We start from the raw sequence: 22,325 nt of genomic DNA, 5'->3' as shown, positions 1-22,325 counted from the left end.
TCCCAGAGTATTAGCTGCAAGGCACACAAATCAGAAGATGCCACAGAAAGGATACACAGTCCCTGTTTTTTCTATGTCTCTAACCTCACCCAGAACACAAGATCTTCAAAGTTGTTCTGCATGGCACCTTTACCACAACTTCAACGCTTGTGTTTGGGAAGAGGCAGCAAAAAAGCCCAGGGGGACTGCATTACAGTGTATTCACATGCAGGGGTGGAATTAAGCAGTTACACAGGATTGAGCAGGTACTCTCCAATACAGCTATGTGGAATATTTCACAGCTCAAGGTCTCAGTGGACTTGCTTTTAATAGCACAACAGCCTTTATGATCAGACTGGCAGCAATCGTGTGTTCTGTAGACCTGACAACTAACTTCTGCTCACACCAGAAGTCCTTCCCTCCAACTTCTTTCCTCATCCCATAATAACATCATGCAAATAAAGAAGTAATTATGACTTGCTTGAACCATAAGGGTTGGTATTGACTTTAGTGAGGAGTGAATAAAAAGGTTTCCTCTGAATACGAACGAGCCTTGCACTAGTTTTATTCTGGGTCCAGAAAATGACACCTGAAGCAGCAACAGACGCCCTCTGGGCTCTTCTAAAATTGCAGGATCTGAATCAATCTGTTTGTCTTAAGACATCCCTGAGAGAAGACCTCTTCAATATTTCCATAATAGGAGCATATCTGCCATGCCATGTGCCAGGTGGAATTGCTGTTAAGATGATAAGGTGACCAAGTTAATGTCCTTGAACTATGTGCAACATTCTCTCATCAAGGGGAAGTCGTGAGTATAACTGACTCTTTCTGCTGCTGGATTACCCTGCTTCTGAGGAGACAGAGGCACAGCTATTTAAAGGCACAGCTGACACCATTTAAGATTTTTCTGGAAGACTCAGAAGATTGGTGTAATCCTCAGGACAGAGCAGAATGATACAGAATAACAGAAAAGGATTTTAGAAGAGGATTCAGTAATGAGGAACATCACAAGAAAATAAGATAGACAAAGAAGAATAGGGTAATTTATGTAAAAGGAAGAAGAGAGGTTGGATAGAAGAGGGACAGCTACATCTCAGAGATTTGATATCTTGTAGTTGATGTTAAAATCAGAACGATGGATTGATATAATGAAGAGCAAGAAACAACTTGAGATATCACAATTAAAGTCCCTCTTATTGGCCCATGTGTTGAAAAACTTCACAGAATAAAACAGAATCACAGCATCATTTAGGTTGGAAGGCACCTCTTGAGATTGTCTAATCCAACCCTCTTGCTCAAGTAATGTCAGGTAGAACACATTGCCCAGGATCATGTCAGTCAGTTTTTGAATATCTACACAGGTGGAGACTCCACAACTTCCTAATCAACCTGTTCCAGCATTTGATCACAGTTGCAATAAAAGCGTTTTTCTGTATTGAATTTAATGGGATTCATTTTATGCCAATTGTTTCCTGTTGTACTACCAGGCATCACTGGGAAGAGTCTAGCTCTCTCTTCTTCATTCTATTCAATCAGATATTTGTACATATTGATAACAAATCTCTTCATGCTGAACAGTTCAAACTCCTTCAGTCTCTCCTCATACAAAGGATGATCATCCTTTGGTGATATTTGTGGCCCTGTGCTGGGCTCACTCCAGTAAGTCCATATTTTGCTTGTATTGCAGAGCCCAGAACTGGACACAATACTCAGATATCTTACCAGTGGTGGGTAGAGATGAAGGATCACCTCTTGACCTACTAAGTCTCTGCAGGCAAGACTTCCTAATTCAGCTCAAAATATCACAACCTTTCTTTGCAACAGACACATTTTTGGTTCATGACACATGTTGCTTCAATTTGCTGACCATGAATAACCCAAGGTCCTCTCTGCAGAGGTGCCTTCCAGCCAGTTATAGCAGTGCACAGGTGCCTGGGGTCATTCATCCCAAGAGGCAAGTGCTTTCATTTCCCTTTGCTGAATTTCACAAGACTCCTTTCAGCCCAATTACTCACTTTATCTGGGTCCCCTGTAGTGGCACCTGCTCTACTAGCCACTCCCTCCAGTTTTGCATCATTACAAATTTCCTGACCTGCGCCCTTCCCCATCATCCAAGCCAGTAATGAAGAGTTCAAACCATAGTGACAGTGTCAGTCCCTGGGGTACCCACTGCTGACTTGCCTCCAAACTTTGTGTCAGTGAAGCCTGTTTGAAGCAGATTTTGAGCCAAGCTTTAGTTTCCTCCAAAAGCACTCTGTGATCCAAATTAAAATCAGTAGTTGAGAAACATCCTGGCATGTGTTTAAACTGTGTATTATTGTTACAAACAAGTACAAGTTTTAATTCTCTCTTCATGTGATTAAGCATAAGGATATTGAATGTAATTTCATTTTTGTCTTATTCTTCATTGTTTGATTAATATTTATATTTATATTGTGATCAGACTACTTCATTTAAACTGGAAGTGGCTGTTTCTCTTTCTTTCCTTACACTATGATGTAACTTTCTATATATGATATAAATGATATAAAAAATATTGATTGCTCAGGATCCTTTCAGGATTTATAATAGCAAGTCTGAAATAATCCTGGCAAATGTCATACATAAACAAAGAGATCTATTGAAGAATAAAATAACCAAGACTATACAATTCCAAAACAGTGAAATCCTATTTTAATAGATTCAAGGAAGCCACAAATATCATGTTGCCATGACCACCTAGGTGAATTATTTTCTCTCCAGCTTAGTAGTAGTGACAGTTCCTGCACTGTAATACTTGGAAGTTTCTTATCCTTCCAGTGTTTCTTTGGTTCCTTAACCTCAACCTTTCCATGCATACCTCCCTAATTTTTCAGCATACTTCAGAAAATGCCTACAAGAGAGAATTTATGAAGTGAGATTTTCAGAACAACAGTGTAAGGATGCTGGTCTGCATGGACATCAGCCAAATGCACAGTAATGCATGATCCCCTCTGCCCGATCCCTGCTCTCATCAGGGGTACCTCTGCACAGGGCAGTATAAGTGGTGCAAAATCATAAAACAAGCTAAAATACCAGTGGGGGTATGTGGGGGAACATAAGATAATCAAATTCCCATAGGAAATATAACTGAGATGAGAATACTTGATTGTTAATTTTCACAGTTAATTACAATGAAATTTTTGTGTGGAATTTTGTCAGAACTGTTGTTTTTCTCAGAACTATGAGTGACTCCTGTACTGAAGCAAAGTTTGGTGCCTTTATGACTTGTTTTGGAAGACACAGGGTGACGGTGCACAGTACGTGCTGCAGGTGTTATGTCTGTGACTGCTAAATCTTCTGTGGTTACTTTTGTAGTAGGGATGGGATTGAGGCCTCCAACTCATTTCACAATAGACTATTGAATACCCATCAGCTGAAGCAAATTTCAGTCAGTAGCAACCCAAAATGCAATTGAACTTAATGACCTAGAGGTGCAAGGCTCTGTATCTCATTACCTCTTCCCTAAACCTCCCAGTCCCAGAGTGTTTTCTTCAGTCTTTTGAAAAGAAACATCTATTGTACAGACATAACTGCTGCTGAGTATCTTAGTCATTTAACTTTAGATTGTTGAGTTTCATTATTGTTTATTCCTTTGTCTCAAGCTGAATCATTTTCTATGAATCAGATAAAGCACTATCATTATGATATCATTTATGAAGGCTACATAATTGTAGCTTTTCTCACTAAATCTTTGAAATAGTGCATTTCTTCCCTCACTAAATACTAATTTATTTTCAGATGTGGCTATTACATTATTCTTTTTATTTCTCAAGGAAATCCTTTTTAAGTAGACAACCTTTATTTTTTCTACAAGTATCTGAATTGTTCATTAGCTTTAACAGTAAAAAGAATTTTCTGAGAGATACTTTATAAAAGTATTTTTGGTATTCAGGTAATTTTTCAAATAAATTTCTGGTTTTAAAAACTTGAGGAAGAGGTATATGTATTTTATACTTCACCTGAACAAAACCTAGTATTTGCTATAAAAGTTATATTTTCAACAAATTTATGTAACCTGTCAGTGTCCATCAGTTAGAAGTATTTTAGACACCATTAAAATAAAGCATCAAAGACATAGGAAGCTTGTTTCCCTCCAAGTAAGACGTTTACATCCTGAAAAGTGAAACATAATAATCCTAATCCTTACTACTTCTGAACAAAAATATTTTGTTTCATCCCTTAAGATTTCAGATATATTATTTGAGGTGAATTCTTGTGACAGTGAGCCAAATACATTATTTAGTGACTAAAAAGCCGTAATTTTAATAAATATTTAGAATAATCAGGTATCTAGGATCCAAAAGAAAATTCCTTGTCTTTCCCAAAAATTTTTTAATGTTTTTGAATATGAATATAGTGGTTTCCCAGGACCTTCTTACCTCTATATTCAGCAAGACCTTCATCCAGAAGATCACTTAATGTACAAAAAGAGGTAAAAAATAGTATTTTTATTTTACTCTCTAATGAAGTAATGTAAGAGCATATATTGATAAACTGTCTGCAGAGAGTTGAATTATGTGAAACAGCTTTATTCCTTCTAAGCCACAGGAATGCAATCCAGAATTCTTCACAAAATACCTGAATGCTGAACAACAGTCCTACTGAAAAAAACTTTACTTTTCTTTGGAATTCTAGCAGAGATGTTAAGAATTTACCTTAAACTTCCCTCTCATCCATGAAAGTGGGCCATTGTGTGATTTTCATCATAGGGAAACTTGTACAGGCATCATCTGTACTGTAGCTACTTTGTTGATGTGTAGAAACTTTTGTTTCAATAAAGTTGTTAATCTAGGCTGTTCCTCCAACATTATACTACCTTTCTTTTTTTCTTAAGCTATTTATATTAGCCCTAGGTTTATAAAAGTGCTCAAGCATTTTTTAGTTGCAGTAAAACTAGCAGGCACCACAAGACAGAAAACAGAAAAAGAAAATATATCCACTGAAGAGAAGAATTTCTTCTAAGTCAATCAATGCAATAAATATTATAGGAATTTTAGTCCAAGGGGGTTTGATTTGCCATATTTTTTAAACATTGAGGTTTATTAGGGAATATGGTTGTAGGGAAAAGATTGAAGGACTACAATTCATAACATATTTGAAGAATCAAAGTGGTTTCAGACCCTCAGGAATAGGAACTTCTCATATGGTATTTTTTCCCCCACTCTATGAATATTATTTATTTATTCAATGTTATAGTACCACCTATAGTACCACATAGAAAATTGAAATAGAATGCAAAACGTCTTTTATAGACAGTCCAGTTTCTACAGGGTTTAGCTCTTTGCAGGTGAATTTGTCTTTTTGTGTACAGACCGCCCTTATGTGATGGTTCCATCTTCTCATATTCCTTTGCCCTTTTTTTTTCCCACAAGGAATACAGACAAGCCTTTTGATTTTTGTTTTTAATTTTTTTTTTTTAATTTTTAAATTCTTCGAGGATCTGCATTGCCTTAATTTATACCAGACCACCTCTGAGTCCCATGTTGCAGTTAGTAGCATCCAGGTCAAGGAGTACTCGGCTGGACTCCTGCAGGAGCTCAGAAAAATAGTCATGATTTTTCTGAAGGGTCACTGTAGATTGCAGAAAAATGCATGAAAAGCTTGGGTAAATTGTTTGCATGTGATGAAAAGGTGCTTCTTTTGTCAGGATTGATTTGTCAAAGAGTGGGATTTAGGGTTGGGGTTTGTTCTTTTTTTGAGAGTATATCACTTCAATTGAAGTGAAAATTCAATATTTTTAATACAAAACAACTTGCACATAGGAACATTTTCAGGGAGTATTAAGAGGTAAGTGGATGAAGACTGGCAATACTGAGGGTACAGGCAATACAGGGATCTGATAAAAGGGGACCAAATTTAAGGGAAGATTTGAGCATATGGGTTAAAAAAATAGAAAAAGCAGTAAAATGAGAGCAAGAGAAAGAAGGAAAAGGTGAAGAGTTGAAAATTTTGTGGGTGATAGTTCCTTCTAGCTATAGCTCCATTTTCATGAACATTTTCATGGAGGAACAGGGCAGGAATGGTATGGGAGCAGAGTAGAATGATGTGTTGTTCCTACAGACATTCCTGGTCTCACCTGATATGAGGCAAGCTCTTTCTCTTCTCCTGAGTAAATTGAATCTCTTTTTCCAAACAAGTATGAATGTACCATTTTCCTCATCTGGAGTGTATTAAGAAAATTTCTCGTCTAGGTATTTTGAATGTCTCCTTTTACTCATTATTTACTCATTTATTCTAAAACACATTAGGATACCAGGAGCTCCTGAATAGTGTTTGTACAGATCTTTGTGACATTCCCAGCACAGAAGTCATCACTGCTCCTCTATGTAGTCAAAATATAGAACTACTCTAGAAACTGATACGTACTTAAAGGACAGAAGAATATGTTTTACAGGTTCTCCATTACTGTAATTAGGCAAATAAATAGCAAAATATAAAGAAAGAACAGGAATAACTCTACTCTTTCATCTATATTCTTTGTGTCATTTGTTGGAGAGAAAAAACTCCCTTAAATTTTCTTTCTCTGAAAATATCAATATTTCATATGACATGCCTACTATTTATTGAAATTTTCAAGAACTTTAAGGTGATTTAACATAGAAAATTCACAAGATATTTAGAAAGTCATCTGACTTTCTAAGAAGCAAAGGCTTCTGAGACGTCGCTCTCAGTTTCCTTCAAGTATCTCTTAAAGTTGCTAATTCCATTCTGCTTGTTTTTGAATTCTCATACATGTACACAGTTCTGGGATCAAACAAAAACTACTGATAGTGTTCAACTTTAGAAGTGATTTCTCATCATACAGATAGCCTGTTGTCCAAGGCACAAAGTCCTATCATTTGAGGAAATGTCTTATTTCTGTGATTAAATAGATTTTTTTTGTTATAAACCTTTCTATGCATATTACTTTTTGCCATGTTAATAGCTTTTGCTAACTGATAAGTACACAAAAAATAGACAATAATGTCTTTGGTTTTACAATGCCCAGTGTGTATATATATATATATATATATATATATATATATTCATTGCAATATTTTGGTGTGTCCCCTGCTACTTTTCTTATATTTGTCTATCACGCCCAGTTGAAGAAGGTCATTAAATGTAATCATGTTTATGAAGGGAAAAACAACAAACAAGGAGGGAAGGAGGGGAGGTTGAGATGGAGGATTAAAGGAGAGAGAGAAGTAGTAGAGGCACTGTCAAGTGAGAGAAGAAGGGGGAGTATCTGCTCCAGGTACCAGAGATGAGATTCCCCTGCAGCCCATGGAGAAGACCACACCAGAGCAGATATCCCTACTGCTGCCCATGAAGCAGTTAGATATTTCCTGAAGGAGCTGATCCTGTGGAGAGCCCAGGCTGAAGCAGGTTTATCCTGAAGAACTGAAGCCCATGGTGAAATCCTGCAATGGAGCAGAAGAAAAGCATACTAAGAAAGGAGGGATAGATGGAACTGTTATGGATTGACCCTAAACTCCATTTCTCATCTTACTGAGCTGGTCAGGGATTGAGAGTAGATGAAACAGGAATGAAGGAACCAAATTGAGCCTGGAAGAATGGGGGATCAAAGATGTTGCTTTAATATTTGTTTCTCACTATTCATATACATTTTCATTGGAAATAACCTATTTTTTCCCCAATTAAGTCTGTTTTGTCCATGACAGTAATTGATAAGTGGTTGTCTTGTCTTTTACCTTGACCTATGAGTTTTCTTGTTTTAATTTTCCCCCTGTCCTGCTGAGGGATAGAATTGAGCAAATACCTCTTTGAAATTTGGCTCTTTCTTCAGCCCATCAAAAGTATGAAAGTTATTTGCAAGTCTGTTTATCAGCAGGGATGAATAGAACATTCCTTGGTTCTTCTGGCCATTTTTCATTTCTCAGTGTTGCTGGTAGGAGCTGGAGATACTCTATGCTTCTGCATAGTAAGGAAAGGGAACCTCAAAAATGTTGACATTACGTATGAAGTTCTCATGTTATTTTGTAAATTATTTAATGAAACGTAGTTGCTCAGCACTCAGACAATATCACCAGATTGAATGATTCCTGTTTATCTATAAGGCATGTTTTCAAGTTCTTCTTGATGAAGCCCTCTTGCTGAAGTGATGTACAGCTTTGACAACAGAAATTAAATTTCCAAACTGCTTCTCTGAAGACAATACATTTTATTTAGCTCACTGTCTTCCATTGTCTTCCATAAGATGACATTGCCCCACATAGTTGTTTTCTCAGTTGTGTTTCACTCAGTCTAACAGTCAAAGCTGCAGAGGTTTTCTGGAACAATGATATATGATTGATGCTTACTTTCTTCTGATAGTAGAGAAAAAGAAATATATTACTCTAAGAGTTAAAATACCTCACGAACAGGAAAACAAAGTTATTTTGGATGCTTTCTGGTTGGTTTTACTATATAAGGTAAAAAATATCTCAAAACTACATTTTCATTAAATTGTTAAAGAATGTCCATAGCATTCAAACAGCAACTTTATAGCCTTTGACCTTATCCTTTATTGTTATAATACTGTATAATTATTTTATTAGCATTATTTCATTGGATTTTAGAATATTATTATGCTGCTTTGTTGGCTGTTTCATTGCCTCAAGTAGCATAAGCCGCAATGCTTGCCGTGGATTTTTGCAGTTTAATTAGCATGCTGCTGTGCTGTTTTTAGTGGCATGCTGCTATGGTACCTTTAATTGAAATCTTTCTCTTATGACTGTGATAATTATATCACCCTGATGCCTTTAATCTGGCACCATTATGTAGCATGTGGCTCTGCTGCATTAACTTCTTGATATTAATCATTTGGATTAGCACCAAGGGATAACCCAGAAGCAAGAAATACACTGGCTTCCTAGTTGGAGTATTTTTTGTAAGGCCATGAATACATGCCTATGACACACTCAAAGATACCAGGATAAGCACCTTTATGTTACCATTATGTTTTCAAAAACCTTGAATAATGTATCTACTCAGTTTTTTCCTAAACTATCTGTACCCCATGAAAGAAATTTTTTATGAATTCTAAGAAACTTCAGTTTTTCTTCTGAAAGAAAAAAATATTTCAGTATATTTCAGTCTCATGGGCTAGTAAATGGATGCAAATTGCTCTTTAGCAATCCTTTTGGATATATCACAAAATACCAAATACTTTGTGCAAAAGTTGACAGATCCTTTTCATGTTTTCCTCCTATTTATTTAATGTATTATTTCAGTATTGTAGAGGGAATTCCAAAAACAACAATAAAAAAAGCACAGACAAAAATAATGCTTTTAACAGATTTAGTAGCTGGAGACAGGAGTTAATGACATTTGATACAGTAAAAATATATGCATTATAAGACAAAGTACAGTTGAGGAGGACCATGTTACTTCTGAAAATTGATGATTTTTTTAATAACTGTATCTTCCTTGATCTATTTAGTAATAAGGGTTGCAAAAGTACTATGTGTGGGAGGTCTTGCAAAGAATGAAATCCAGTTAGTTAAAGTATATGCTGATAAATCTGAAGGTGACATTGCTATATTGGAGGATGCAACAGGAAGGAACAGCAGTGTTGATATATTTTTGTGTCATAGAATGCTTAGAGTTGGAAGGGACCTTAAAGACCTGGATTCAAATCCCAGAAGTGCCTCCCATGCAAAGCCACCACAGCCACATAGCTCAAAACCCCCTGCCTTGGGCAGCAAACTCTCCAGTAGACCAGGCTACTCAAAGCTCTGTCCAGCCTGGCCTTGAGTACTCCCAGGAATGGGGCATCCATAACTTCTCTAGTCAACCTGTTCCCGTGCCTCACCACCTTCACAGTAAAGAATTTCTAACATCTAGCCTAAACCTGCCCCTCTTCAGCTTAGGGCCATCCCCCTTTATCCTATTACCAGATGCCCTTGAAAAAGTTCCTTTCCATATTACTTGTCAAATACCTTTAGGATTTTGTATGAGGAAGACTCATATAAAGTCTCCCTGGAGCCTTTTCTTCTCCATGTTGAACAACTCCTACTCTCTCAACCTGCCTTCAGAGGAGAAGTGCTCCAGAACTCTGATCACCTTCATGGTCCTGCTCTGGACTCACTCTAACAGGTCTATGTCCTTCTTGTGTTGGAGCCCCAAAATGTGGCACTCCAGGTGGGCTTTCACAATGGCAGGGTAGAAAGGAAGAATAAACCTCTCTTGACCTGCTGTCACACAAGTTTTGATGAGCCCAGCATGTGTTTGGCTTCCTGGGCTGCCAGTATGCGTTGCCAAGTCACATTGGGCTTCTTGCCTATTAACACCCCCAAGTCCTTCTCCCCAGGGCTAGTCTCCATCTATTTTCTGCCCAGTCCATTTGTGTTGGGATTGCCCAGACCCAGGTGCAGCACCTTGCACTTAGCCTTGTTGAACTTCATGGGGTTCACACAGGACCACCACTCAAACTTGTCAAGGTCTCTCTGGACAGCATCTCTTTCCTCTAACATGTTGGCCACACAACTTGGTGTCATCAGCAGACTTTCTGAGGGTGCATACAGTCCCAATAAAGATGTTAAAAAGTGCCAGTTCCAATATCGACCTCCAAGGAACACCAAGTACCACTGCTCTCCACTTGGACATTGAGTTGACTGAAAATCTTTGAGCATGATCATCTGGGCAATTTATCCACTGAGTGGTCCATCTGTCAAATCCATGTCTCTCCAGTTTAGAGCAAGGATTTTGTGCATTTGACTAAGGGATATCTGATAATTTTTTTGCTACTATTGTAAAACTGCAGCATCTCAAATCTCTGGCCTTAATTGAATGGTCACAATTACAGATCAGGCTTTTTTTCTGACTAACACTGTATTTCTCTATTTCAGATATGAACTTCCTCATCATAGTATATATATCTTACCTACAGAATGGGTTGCTTCAACATGATTATACTCATAACAGATATTTAAATTGGGATACTATGATGCTGATGATGCTGGTGATTTGCTAAGTGGGCCATGATTTTTTTATAACACCTGTTTGCATTTGTATGAGTTGCACTAGTTTTCTATTGGTTTCAATAAATATTTTAGTTCAGTCAAAGTACTTGAACAAATGCTCCAAACAACCTCTTTTTGCATCTATGATACAAGTCTGTTTACTATTAAAGAAATTCAGAACTTGTATGAAATAACACAACCTTGGACAGAAATTTCCAGTAGTACAAATTGATCTACATCTTACACTGCAATCCCAGCTGAGCAAAGACTTGAGAAGCAGAACTTCTCTCTGGAAGTAGGTGTGATTTTAAGATTCATTTTGTTAAATGACTCGCTAGTTTGTGCCAGCCATGAATAAGTAATTTAATAAGTTTTTCGAGAGTTGAAGGAATCAGAACTGTTGAGGTTTTTAAGTAGTACTGCAGAGAAGGACCCGGGGATTCTAGTGGACAACAAGCTGTCCATGAGCCAGCAGTGTGACCTTGTGGCCAAGAAGGTCAATGGTATCCTGTAGAGGATTAGGTAGGACATTGCCAGCAGGCCATGGACAGTGATTGCTCAGTCCTCGTGAGGCCGCATCAGGAATGCTGTGTCCAGTTGTGGGCCCTCCAGTTCAAGATACATGGAGATCCTGAAGTGAGTCCAGCAGAGGACTACAAAGGTGATGAGGAGCACCTCACTTACAAAGAAGGAAAACTGAGAAGGGATAATATCAAGGTTTCCAAGCAACTGAAGGGAAGGTGCCAAGAGGATACAGCCAGGCTCTTCTCAGTGGTGCCAAGCAATGGGACGAGAGGCAATGGGCAGAAACTGAAACACATTCACAGTTCCATCTGAACATGAGGAAGAACTTCTTTGTAGTGGAGGTGACCAAGGTTTCCCACAGAGGTTGTAGAGTCTCCTTGCTGGAAATATTCAAAAACTCTCTGGACACAATCCTGAGGAAAAGCGTCGTGGGAAAAATAACACACTTGCACTGCATTGGCTTTTATCAGGTTATGCAACAGAAACTCCCTGCACAATTACAAAGGAGCACAGAGAGATTATGGCAGGTTGGGTAACCCAAATAATAATCTCCTGGGATATCAGGCCATCAAAGGCCTGTTTCCCCAAGCCCAGAGGAGTTCAGGAGTACATGGTTGGGCAGTATAATCTCAATATAAAGGTCAAAGAGACTAAATCTCTGCCTGACCTCTCCAAGGGCTGTTGCAGGGCATTCTTAGGACTGTGCATCCATGGAACACAGAGCACCAGCAGTCAGACATAAGGGTCTATGGGCCACTTCACAGATCAAGGAGGTTACTACCTACAGCATTGAACATATTAAGGGATGCATGATAGGAAGAGTATTTGGGATTTTGGGAGGCCTTATTGTTGGTTGTTTAAAGAAATAACCAAAGCCAGGGAAAGAGAGATTAAGGTTTGGGGAAGGAAAAGCAGGAAAGCAGGAAAATAGGTGGTTAATTGAATAATTAAGGCCAGTCCTGTTTGAACAATTACCTGGTCAATACTTGTCTCTCTGTGCCGTCATCACTGCAGTCTGTCCTGCCTTCTCAATTTAACTCCATTTTTCTTTTAGAGGGTGAAGAGTTGAATGTGTACGTGTGAGTGTATGGGGTGTGCCAGCAGCTGGAGACATGGGTCAGGGCAGCCCATGTGTTTGGGTTCCAGAGACTGAGGCAGGTGAATCTCCATCTATCAGGGTGTGATTGCTAATGAAACCAGAACTGATGAATTGGATAATTGCCCTGGGAGCCATGTCTGTCTCTGAAAGTAAGGTACACGAAGGAGTTAGGAGTTCAATATATACAGATGTTTTTTGAAATTGCTGCTAGTAGGAAGGCTAACATAAGAGAAAAATATGTTTTAGAATATGGCTTCATTATGCCTGCTAAAGATAATCAGTGTAAAAAATGTTTACATTTTTATAAAAAACTCTGGCTTAGGTTAACACATTCTCTCAGCAGTACTGTTCATTGTCACATTTCCCAAAAAATCTTTCAGTTAAGGTTTTTTGGCTTAGTTTTATTGTTAAAAAACAAAGAAGCCGCAAAACTGAGTTTAGACAAATGTGACACCGAGTCTTACACATCAAATCAACACATGTGAGGATGTGACCAGTTTATGCTTAGCTGTCCCTTTCTTATTTCTGTCCACTCTATTCAGCAGCAACAATATAGTTAATTTTACTTGTTTAAGAGTTAATGATATAGCTTAGATGTAGGTCTGTGTTTTTATAAGGTTTCTAATTTTTTTTTCTAATCATTTTTTAATTGTTTTCATGTGCTTTGACTAGGGACCTGGTATTAAGACAGTCTGGCTGTTTTAGTACTAAGTTAAATCTGGTCTGTGTTTCTGGTAGTACAAGCATTTTATGCTTAAAATAAGATCTACTTACAGGGAATTCGGATACTCAGGGAAAAATCCATTACTGTACATTTGAGTTTAAAAAAAGCTAAACTCACTTCATTTATTTTAAAGGAGAAAGGGATAAGGCTCATTTCTACCACCTCAGAATAATTCACACTGACACATTCTTTTTTTCCACATAGAGGTGTTCACCCTGTCCTTTAGTTTTAATGACATCAGGTGAGGCTGAGGAGATATTCAACAACTGAAAACTCACTGTCATCATTTGCTAAAATGTGTAATAGATTTTTAGCCAAACTACATAAAGAGATCAAAGGTATTTTAATATACTTTACAAGAAGTAAGGTTGGAATTACTTCTATATTGATGGAAAATATACATTTGTATTCCTATGTTTGTATGGGTGTACTTATGGTTATGTGGCAAAGTAAATGCAAATAAACACAATTTTGTAACGTGGATTTATTTATAAGGATTTTATATTTCACTATTTGCGTGTGTGTGTGTGTACGTGTGTGTCTGTACACATATGTATATATATTATGCTCTGTATTTGGTCTACAGATGATGGTAAGACAACATTTTGTACACTTGCCTAAGTGCTAAAAAGAGGAAATGATTTACATTTGCACTCCAGGCTGCTGCCAGAAGAGCCTTTCTACATCACATATTTCAATCTGCTCTATGCATGTGCCTGCATACACATCTCAAATACACCATATCACTACCACAACACCACTGCTTTTAAAAATTATGATTCCTTTTTCAGAACATATTTCTGACTGAAAGACTCAATTTTTTTCATGTATTGGTATCAGATGCATTCCAGAAAACTGGGGAATAACTGCAAAAGCCTACAACCTAAATGCTACTTGCACAAATTTCTTTAAGAGTAAGATATTGATAGCAAGGAAAAAAATTATAGATGTGACCAGGGATACATTTTGTTGTGTGTTGGATATTTTAAAGATATAAATACATGGTTCAAAATCTGAGCATACTAACAGTTTCTCTCTTTGCTTGAGATTTACAGGTCAAGCTTGGAATCAGCTACAGAGAATAAGTCATCAGTAGTTCTGTTTATCTCAATTACAATTAATCTAAATTTACAACAGGTAAATTTCTGTTCTGGGGTCCTATATAGCTTGAAAAGAGTGTTCAGTCTTTTTCAGAACAATTGCTGCAGAAATCAAATTGTTCTTCCAACTGCCTGTTGTAAAATTCCAGCTACCTAAGCTAAACAAATGCAGCTGAGAGCTGTTAGATGTGTTTATCCAGAGCTTTTCAGAGATCAAAGAGGGGGGAAAAAAGCACATCTGTATATTGAATTAAACTTTTTACTTTACTTGGAAATAAATTTTTTTAAAAAGCATTATTCCTTCCTCATGAAGTTTTCCCCAGAGACCCCCACTTCTGAACTGTGCATGTACAATTTAAGGCACTTAGCCTTAGGAGGGGCCACCTCCTGCTGTAGATGAAGAGCTCGACACTGGGACTTATGTTAAATAGAGGCATGCACCTCCTCTTCCTTCAGGTCCTGCTTTTTGTCCTGTAACGGACATTGGAATCTTTGGTCTCCATTCAGATGCACTTTTCTTAAAATGTTACCACCTGTAGGCTACTGTTACATTATTTCTTTGAAAATCCTGAAAACATGAGGGTAGTTTTGTTCAATTTAGCTTTACTGGGGGTATGTGGTTTTACAGACAAGAAAGAAAGTGCTGGTTTTTTCCCCCTTGAGATGCCATTATGGCCATGGGCATATCTATGTCTGGTTTTAAAATGTGAACTTCACAAAAACACAAAATGCCCCTGCCAGAATAACATGTTTTATGCTTAGTGTGTCATGAGGAAAATGGTGACCTTAAGGTGGTATTCTGTTTGTGCATACATTTCCCTCTGAGCTCTACAGAGGAAGGTAACATGTCACTGAGTCCTGAGTTAGGAACAACTTTTCTCTCCTCACAATTTAGGGCAGAGACAGAAAATGTTCCTGTTCCTAAAAGACACAGTATTTCAGATTCAAAAGAGTTGAATATAGACTCAAAATTGCAATATCTCTAGGATATATTATAATAAAGTATTTGATGCCTGGGCAATAGATGTATGCTTGGTATGTATTAATACCCTATCAAAAGCAAGAGCTATAAGAAATGCAGGCTATCTCTGAGCTTGTGGTGTACTGATTTGAAAAATTAGAACAAACATTAAATAATTTACTCTAACTTTGTTGTAGTAAGCTATTTCCAAGTATAAAAAGAATAATATGATACCTGAACATATTCTCGTTATGTGTTTGGATTAGCATAAAAACCTAGGAAGATGAGAGTGCAAAATCCACTCCTCATTGGTCTTACTGCAAAGAAAGGTAAGTGCCACTTTATTTTTTAAGGTGAAAAAGACCTTTTTTTGTTTGTGTGTCATATCCTATGTTAGTTTAGTAGCATAACATTTGTTTTCCAGTAAAAATAGCATTTATTTGTTAAATACACTTAATTCTTGATTGCAGCAGGAATCTTTACTCACTTTTAGTCTGTTTACGTGTATCAGTGAAAATCATCATACCAAAAGAAGTACCACAAATGTAAACAAAAAAAAATTTCAAAATTCAGGAAAATTTACAGATCCTAATCTGGTTCTGCTCTTTTATTCCATGTGATCAGATCAGGTTTCAACAATGCTTTTGATAAACACATACATTTTTATGTACATATTCCACATTTATGGCTTTATAATTTGGCCTTTCTAATAGCTATATTGCAATAAGATTCCAATAGATAGCCTTATATATATATATATATGTGTGTGTGTGTGTGTATATATATATATATATATATATATGAAGAAACTGTGTAATTCATTAGACCTAATTTTGGCAAAGTAAGATGTCTTTTAAGGTAAACCCAAAAAGCTCTTTCTGGACAGAACTTAACAGGACTAATCCAATGACCAAGCTATCTAGCACTTATAATGGGTGAGATACATGTTTTCAAACCTATGCCAGAGCTTATCCCTCCTCGAAGCCTCTCTCTCTGTGCCTCAAAGCATGCTGGCCTCCATGAACATGATGGGACACATGGCCTCTATCTTCAGCCTGTGCTGGCATTCTGCAGCACTCTTGGCATTCTAGTTGAGAATGAACAGAGGCATTGCTTCCTCTCCATTCTCAACTATGTGCATGTTTCTAAGATGCCATGTTTCTGGCAGAACAGACAGTTTAAGGAATGCAATGGATTTTCACCTCTGTTGCAATCACAATGATGTTCAGGATTAGGGAACATTTTACCTTTCCAAAAGAATGTCAGTGTTTAAAAAAGTTGCGTCACACAATGGTAACTTAATGTGGGGAAATGCTCTTTTGCTAGAGCTCTGAAGGGGCAAGGCAATAAATTTAAAGCCATTAGGTCAAACAATTCCTTCAAGTTTAGACAGAACACTGAACTAGCTGTGTGATTTTTAAGTTAAAGCAGATTTCCTGTGAAACAACTAGAAATATCAGAAGAGGAGTTTAGGCATGTCTGTACTCATCCATGCCCTTTAAGACCCTGAGTAAGGCTGGATAGCCTACCAGGTTTGGTAAATTGAAGGATTCTTCCTTTCTTAAAGTTTTCCTGATGGAATCTGGCAAGAAAAAAGCCAACCAAGCAAAAAACCCAAACAAACAAACAAAAAAACAACCAAGCAAACAAACAAAAACCCAACCAAAATAAACCCCTCTTCTGGCTTAGTACTACTGACTCTCAGTATTATCATACAGCAAGGGAGAATATATTATTTTCTTGTAAAGATTGTGGAAGAAGTACAAAAATTGAAGAAGCAGTGAATAAGAACATGTTCAAATATGAACCATTTTGTGTGCTTAGTTAAAAATGTAACCGTCAGAAGTCCTGTCATGATCCTTCATTAGCTGTGGCTTGAGAGCAGTAAAAAATGGGTTGAAGTGAACAAACCTCATCTTAGGTGGTTCTCTACATTTCATCTTTACATTTTCCATTGTACCTGAGAGAATAGATGAGCTCTGAGAAGTAGTCATTCCCTACTTCAGTTAAAATGAATAAATATGGAAAGTGATGCTTTGAAACCTGTCCCTTTCCATGTATATCTTTCACTTGAGTATCTTATTGTGAAGTTCTAAATCTTATTTGCTTTCAGCAATTAACTTTCTGTTGAATCTTGCTTCCATTTACCTTGACATTTAATTTACCAAATCTCTCTCTCTGTCTCTGTGTGTGTGTGTCTCTCTCTCTCATATTACTCTTACTGTTGCTGTTTGGTTTTTTGTTTATGTTATAATTATATTGCCTGGTAAATTTCCATTTGGTGATTTCAGGAATGGAGCAGTCTTTAGTGTTCTAAGGACATTGTGCCTTTGAATCCAGGTTATTGGAAAACAGTCAGACAGGAGATTTCCCCTTGAGTTATTCTGTAAGCTTTTGTGGTTTTCATATAGTTTCTTTTATATGTTCTTATTTTGGGGGGGGGGGGGGGGGGGGGTGAGAGTAAAATTCAGTCTCTTATTCCCCTGGCAAACATTCATAAAACAAAAGAAACACCACCTGATTGCTTGTGTGAAAGAAATTATGAAAAACCATATGCCAAATCCTGTTAGTAGCAAAAAGTGAAAAGATAGAAAAAATATAAATGCCCACAATATCTCCATTCTGTAATCTTTAGATATATTAAGTATGTATTATAAATAACAATGATGGATATTGTTTTTTTTTTCTTACAAAATGTGAGTTATAAATTGAGTCTGTCTTTAAGAAAGAAAAAAAACAAACCAAACCTCTACCTGAAAACAACTTGGCTATTTATAACTTATACTTTTAGTATATCCAAAGAGAATTTTGATCCAGAAGTAATTGCTATAAATACTGAACCATATAATATAATATATGGGTGGCACATTACTTTTTTTTCAGTATTAAAATATTGGCCAAAAAATTCACATTTTCTATTCTATTTTTGCACATATGGTAATGAATTCTTTAATAAAATATACATTAATTTCCATATTTCTCTCATTCAACTTTCTATATAAATGCTTTGGCCCTACAAATTTATTATGGTCAAAGACACCCAGAATGTGCAAGAAAACTCTCTTGTTTATACAATTCTTTTATTTTAGGGACTGCTGACTCCCAGGACCTTCATCACCTTAATAAATTGAGTACTTCTTCAATATCTGACTCTACAAGGTTGAATATTATCTTCATTATTTCCTCGTCTATATAACCAGGGACCAGGTCCACCATAGAGACCAAATGGTGCTGGTAGGCACAGATATTAATACTAATACACATATTAATATCTAATACAGATATTAACACTAATTAAGAATAATTTCCAAAGTATAATCATCCAGTTCTGTTGCCAGATGTACAACTGTCCATGTGTCTGCCATAAGGCGTATGCTGTTGGTCTGAGATCAGTTACACAAGAAATATGTATCACTTGCTAATACTAACGTGTCCTCATAATAACTTTCTTCTTCATCAATTCTTATATGGCCTGAAAGCTTCGCAGGCAAAAATTTCATGTTTTTTCAGATTATCATTAAAAATACAAAGTGGCTGTCAGTAAAAATAACACTTTACCTCGGAACATAGTTTCCTGAGAAATTTGATGATGAATGCTCATGAAGAATTATTATTTTACCAATTTAAATTGCAAACCTTATTTTGAATGAAGACCTGAGCTGAAAACAAACAAGCAAGTTCCTAATAGCTAGCTACAAAATAGAAATTACTGTGTGATATATTTTTTTAATTGTTCTTCTCATCACTTTCTTCTCTTTTAATAAGCCCTATGTCTCAACTGTCTGTAAGTTAAGATTAAATAAATATACTCCTGTATATTCCATTTTTAAAAAGAGGGGTTCCTAAGTCATCAAGATGACAATGAGTATTTGCCTAAAGAAATGAAATTTAGCCTGGGGATCAGTCTTACTGTGTCTCTTAGTGCTGCAGTGAAATTGGTGTTGATGTGTGAAGTAGGCTAAGGGTTTACATGAATTCATGGTGAAATCTGTAACTGTTGTCATAAATGTCTGCTTTATATTCTTTGTGGTTCTCTGCACGTGTCTAGCTCACAGGAATTCCAAAATGAGTGACAGTCCACAGGGAGTAAAGCAGAACTTGAAAATGTCCTTCTCTTTCTTTTTCTTTAATTAAGTGAAGATGCATATGTAAGCAAGACTTCAAAGACATATATATATATATACACATAGGTATATAATATATATATATATGGAATGAGCCTGTCTGTCCCACCATTTGTAAATATATATAAGGATACTTTTAAAAAGGTATGGATAAAAGATATATTGAATAAAAATTTCACTGTTGGTTTGCCAAGCAACAAAATATTTTTGAATTTTCTGCATTTGTCAAGTGCTCTTTACAAATATTTTAATGTCAACACTGCCTCCTACCTCTAGTGTTAAGTGGAATGTGCAAAAAAAGAGAAACACTTGGTGTATGGAAATGACAAAATCGAGGTTACACATGCAGCATGAACTTGACTTCCTTGTGTGCGCATATTTTGATAAGGTCATTTATTATTTGATCACATAAGTATTTGACTTTTGTTCTCCATTTAATTTCAGGTCAAAATCAAACTGTACAAGTTCAGATCAGTATGAGTTAGGTCTCCATTGGGCAACAATAAAGCAAGTTTTGATCAACCTGAGTGAGCTAACATCCTTTGGAAAAGTTGAGAGTTGTCTTGTGAAAGATGCCATGGGTTAAAACTGAGTACTCTGGGCTTCTGCTTTGCTTGAAATGTTACTACGCCTCTCAATGGCTTTCTCTGTTCTGTCATAGTAAATATTCATTCAAGTATTTCCTGATCTCATAAGAGTGTTCTGAGAATAAATTCATTACTCCTTATGAAGCACAATGATATTACGGCAATGACATAGATAGAAGCCTATGAAGAAAAATAAAAGCTTATTTGCTTCAGGGCTTAGAGGATATGTTGTAAATACAATGTGGAGCCACATGTTGAACATAAGGATAAAAGGAAATATCCAGGTGTTGCTTAGCACTTTGTCCTCTGTACTTCGAGAGGCTCAGGAGAGGGAAAGGGTGGGAGGAAAAAATAGGGTTTTTTTCCTACAAGAGTTTTTACAGCAAACTAGTATGTGATGTGCGCAAAGCACAGGACAGAGGAAATGTTGGAGATTTTATTAACAGCTCTTCAGTTACAGTTGTCATGAAACTTATTCAAAACTGAATTAAAATTTTACCCATAGTCTCTTTGAATGGACCTCTTCCAAATACAGGGATTTAGGGATTTTGGGATGCATAGAGAGGTCAATTTATAATGCCTTATGCCACGACTAATTGATCTGTTTACATATATATGTATACATACATATATATGCATAAACATAAATATCTTAGAAGATAGTTTTGCATATATTATGAACATTTCTCAGTAGAGAGTAAACACTTTCAAACATCGCAGATCCTCACAAGGCATTAAGGCTTTGTGATACTTTATGCTATTTTCTCCCTTTTTGATAGTAGCTGAAATAAAGAAAATGGCTTACAGATTTAGCTGTGTATATAGTTTGAAAGTAACAACTGAAAAATGATGTTCATAATCTGAATTGCAATGAAACCAATTATCTGTACCATGGTGTTTCACTTGGGAATACTCTGAAAGGTTTAGTATTTCTTAAAAGAAATTAAAAACAGCTGTAAAAATACCATAAAACAAAAATAGCAGCTGCAAAAGAGATTAACATTCCTAAATTTCATTTGAACTTGAGATGCTATTTCTCCAACAGAAACATACATATATACTGATTTTTAAAATCTATTCTTTATGAAACTATATCCATTTAAGAAAAAAAAGTGTTTTGTTCGTTTTTTTTCATTTCACCACTTCTTAATGTTACCTATGAATTTCATGAACATTCTTCCCCTCTGCCTAGGAATTTTGTATTACACTTTCTTCTGTAATTGTCAAAGAAAAGCTACAATTGTTGAATCTTGAAGAATGATTTAAATATAATCCATTAAGAATTAAAGATATGCCTAATAAACAATTTATAGCAATCCTTGCACTTTTGTTACTTACAGCTGTCAAACAGCTTTCAAACTGAGCTCAAATCACCCTGTGCCTGTTTTAAAATTTTATATAGCGTCTGTTTTCCAATTAAGCAGCCAGTCTTAGATGAAACCTTTCCTAATCTTTTTCATATATATAATAAAACCAAATGTAATTTATAAAACAGGACTGGAGGTGCTGACAGTATAAAACAGTTTATTTTGCAGTCTTGGTCAAAACATATGGCAGCAACTTTTCTAGACTTCTGCCAGATGGCGGGCCCTAATCGATTTTGTCTGTTGTGCTGTATGTTAATTCTCTGTGAAAAGTGTTTCTTCAAACTCAATTAAAAAAATAATGACTTTCATTTTCTTACTGAGCAACTAATGTTAAAACTGTGATTTAGATGCGTCTGGTTAAGTTCGAAAAGTTTTTGAAAGCCCCAAGATATTTACACAACAGGTAAAATTGATTCTAATGGTCTTGAAAGCTGTGATTGTTATTCATCAGCTTATGTATCATTTCATGTGAATATGAATAAATTTACCTTTATGATAATATTCCTTATCTTCCATTTTTGTTTTTCTTGTGGGTTTTTTTTAACTAATGATAGTGTTTCATTCTGTAAATTAGAGTAATTTTGAACACCAAAAGACCCCAGAGAAAATTCTCAAATCGACAACGGTAAACTCATTACTTCAAACTGTAAATACATTAAACTAGAAGAGAATAGCATCTATCTCTACATCTCAGTAAAGATACTGTTTGATGCAATAGCTGTTATAAACTTTAACTACTGGTCTACCCAACACAGTTTGGTGTGCTTCCTACATCTCCCATATTATAATATTATATTTTTTGTGACCATACAACATTTAATAAATGTTCACAAAGGCCAGTCTCCAAGGTTATTTTAACAGGCAATTTTTGCTATGGTAGAGTATCAAATTT

This window comes from Melozone crissalis, unplaced genomic scaffold (genome assembly GCF_028551555.1).
Source record: "Melozone crissalis strain CALT ecotype California unplaced genomic scaffold, PUWL_Pcris_2 ptg000042l_1, whole genome shotgun sequence".
Taxonomy (NCBI): Eukaryota; Metazoa; Chordata; class Aves; order Passeriformes; family Passerellidae; genus Melozone; species Melozone crissalis.
Note: the sequence above shows the minus strand (reverse complement) of the source record.